At 47.5% G+C, this 2,500-nt stretch overlaps 8 non-coding genes across 8 annotated transcripts in view; 4 read left to right on the forward strand and 4 right to left on the reverse strand.

Annotated features, from left to right (window-relative positions):
- Nucleotides 1–61, reverse strand: part of trnak-uuu (transfer RNA lysine (anticodon UUU)) — a 73-nt gene extending 12 nt beyond the window's left edge. The window contains exon 1 of the tRNA in view: nt 1–61. This exon is cut by the window's left edge and continues 12 nt beyond it. This is a non-coding gene — a tRNA (tRNA-Lys).
- Nucleotides 62–272: 211 nt separating this feature from the next.
- Nucleotides 273–344, forward strand: trnaw-cca (transfer RNA tryptophan (anticodon CCA)). Its single transcript has one exon. It is a non-coding gene; the product is annotated as a tRNA-Trp (tRNA).
- A 288-nt stretch (nt 345–632) lies between these two features.
- On the reverse strand, nt 633–705 carry trnak-uuu (transfer RNA lysine (anticodon UUU)). Its single transcript has one exon. It is a non-coding gene; the product is annotated as a tRNA-Lys (tRNA).
- A 211-nt stretch (nt 706–916) lies between these two features.
- trnaw-cca (transfer RNA tryptophan (anticodon CCA)) lies at nt 917–988 on the forward strand. Its single transcript has one exon. It is a non-coding gene; the product is annotated as a tRNA-Trp (tRNA).
- A 288-nt stretch (nt 989–1,276) lies between these two features.
- trnak-uuu (transfer RNA lysine (anticodon UUU)) lies at nt 1,277–1,349 on the reverse strand. The gene has a single exon. It is a non-coding gene; the product is annotated as a tRNA-Lys (tRNA).
- A 211-nt stretch (nt 1,350–1,560) lies between these two features.
- trnaw-cca (transfer RNA tryptophan (anticodon CCA)) lies at nt 1,561–1,632 on the forward strand. Its single transcript has one exon. It is a non-coding gene; the product is annotated as a tRNA-Trp (tRNA).
- Nucleotides 1,633–1,920: 288 nt separating this feature from the next.
- trnak-uuu (transfer RNA lysine (anticodon UUU)) lies at nt 1,921–1,993 on the reverse strand. The gene has a single exon. It is a non-coding gene; the product is annotated as a tRNA-Lys (tRNA).
- A 211-nt stretch (nt 1,994–2,204) lies between these two features.
- trnaw-cca (transfer RNA tryptophan (anticodon CCA)) lies at nt 2,205–2,276 on the forward strand. The gene has a single exon. It is a non-coding gene; the product is annotated as a tRNA-Trp (tRNA).
- Nucleotides 2,277–2,500: the final 224 nt, after the last annotated feature.

A 2,500-nucleotide genomic window follows, 5' to 3' on the forward strand; every position in this document is an offset into this window, starting at 1 on the left:
GACTTGAACCCTGGACCCTCAGATTAAAAGTCTGATGCTCTACCGACTGAGCTATCCAGGCTTCCGATAGGCTCTGCACGGACGTGGCGCCAAGTTCGCTCTTACTAACGCACGGTGGTAAGTATTGCACGGTGTAACAAGGTAACAGCAAGCAAAAACGTCTGCAGGGGCAACAGAGAATGGCTCTTTCTGCTCTGAAAGCTTCCATCGCTCAAGGCCTCAATAATAGATTCTGGGAAAAGTGGGAAAGTTTATCTGCGTGACAGCTGTGGGACCTCGTGGCGCAATGGTAGCGTGTCTGACTCCAGATCAGAAGGTTGCGTGTTCAAATCACGACGGGGTCAAAAAATTCAACACTCTAATCCTTTCACTGTCAAATTCAGTGACCGCACTTTGACTGAAGGAGAATCAGTGGGCATTTGAATTTCGAGGCATTACTGGAAAGTGAAGGATTTTGGTGAAAAATACCAGCCTTTGCTGTAATGACTTACTCAGGGTTTGACAAAGAGTGAAGCAAACAGTGGACAAAGCGAGCACTGATAGCCACAGTAAATTGTTTAGCAGCCTGGCGTTTAGACCAGGATCTTGCTCTCACGAGTGTGACGGCCCATTTTGCTTGGGTTTAAAGAAATCGCCTGAACAGGGACTTGAACCCTGGACCCTCAGATTAAAAGTCTGATGTTCTACCGACTGAGCTATCCAGGCTTCAGAAAGGCTCTGCACGGACGTGGCGCCAAGTTCGCTCTTACTAACGCACGGTGGTAAGTATTGCACGGTGTAACAAGGTAACAGCAAGCAAAAACGTCTGCAGGGGCAACAGAGAATGGCTCTTTCTGCTCTGAAAGCTTCCATCGCTCAAGGCCTCAATAATAGATTCTGGGAAAAGTGGGAAAGTTTATCTGCGTGACAGCTGTGGGACCTCGTGGCGCAACGGTAGCGCGTCTGACTCCAGATCAGAAGGTTGCGTGTTCAAATCACGTCGGGGTCAAAAAATTCAACACTCTAATCTTTTCACTGTCAAATTCAGTGACCGCACTTTGACTGAAGGAGAATCAGTGGGCCTTTGAATTTCGAGGCATTACTGGAAAGTGAAGGATTTTGGTGAAAAATACCAGCCTTTGCTGTAATGACTTACTCAGGGTTTGACAAAGAGTGAAGCAAACAGTGGACAAAGCGAGCACTGATAGCCACAGTAAATTGTTTAGCAGCCTGGCGTTTAGACCAGGATCTTGCTCTCACGAGTGTGACGGCCCATTTTGCTTGGGTTTAAAGAAATCGCCTGAACAGGGACTTGAACCCTGGACCCTCAGATTAAAAGTCTGATGCTCTACCGACTGAGCTATCCAGGCTTCCGAAAGGCTCTGCACGGACGTGGCGCCAAGTTCGCTCTTACTAACGCACGGTGGTAAGTATTGCACGGTGTAACAAGGTAACAGCAAGCAAAAACGTCTGCAGGGGCAACAGAGAATGGCTCTTTCTGCTCTGAAAGCTTCCATCGCTCAAGGCCTCAATAATAGATTCTGGGAAAAGTGGGAAAGTTTATCTGCGTGACAGCTGTGGGACCTCGTGGCGCAACGGTAGCGCGTCTGACTCCAGATCAGAAGGTTGCGTGTTCAAATCACGTCGGGGTCAAAAAATTCAACACTCTAATCTTTTCACTGTCAAATTCAGTGACCGCACTTTGACTGAAGGAGAATCAGTGGGCCTTTGAATTTCGAGGCATTACTGGAAAGTGAAGGATTTTGGTGAAAAATACCAGCCTTTGCTGTAATGACTTACTCAGGGTTTGACAAAGAGTGAAGCAAACAGTGGACAAAGCGAGCACTGATAGCCACAGTAAATTGTTTAGCAGCCTGGCGTTTAGACCAGGATCTTGCTCTCACGAGTGTGACGGCCCATTTTGCTTGGGTTTAAAGAAATCGCCTGAACAGGGACTTGAACCCTGGACCCTCAGATTAAAAGTCTGATGCTCTACCGACTGAGCTATCCAGGCTTCCGAAAGGCTCTGCACGGACGTGGCGCCAAGTTCGCTCTTACTAACGCACGGTGGTAAGTATTGCACGGTGTAACAAGGTAACAGCAAGCAAAAACGTCTGCAGGGGCAACAGAGAATGGCTCTTTCTGCTCTGAAAGCTTCCATCGCTCAAGGCCTCAATAATAGATTCTGAGAAAAGTGGGAAAGTTTATCTGCGTGACAGCTGTGGGACCTCGTGGCGCAATGGTAGCGTGTCTGACTCCAGATCAGAAGGTTGCGTGTTCAAATCACGACGGGGTCAAAAAATTCAACACTCTAATCCTTTCACTGTCAAATTCAGTGACCGCACTTTGACTGAAGGAGAATCAGTGGGCATTTGAATTTCGAGGCATTACTGGAAAGTGAAGGATTTTGGTGAAAAATACCAGCCTTTGCTGTAATGACTTACTCAGGGTTTGACAAAGAGTGAAGCAAACAGTGGACAAAGCGAGCACTGATAGCCACAGTAAATTGTTTAGCAGCCTG

Source organism: Alosa pseudoharengus, unplaced genomic scaffold, assembly GCF_046254945.1.
Source record: "Alosa pseudoharengus isolate Yale_2024_CS ecotype anadromous, Long Island Sound unplaced genomic scaffold, YU_APseudo_1.1 YU_APseudo_1.1_scf_8, whole genome shotgun sequence".
Lineage (NCBI taxonomy): Eukaryota > Metazoa > Chordata > Actinopteri > Clupeiformes > Clupeidae > Alosa > Alosa pseudoharengus.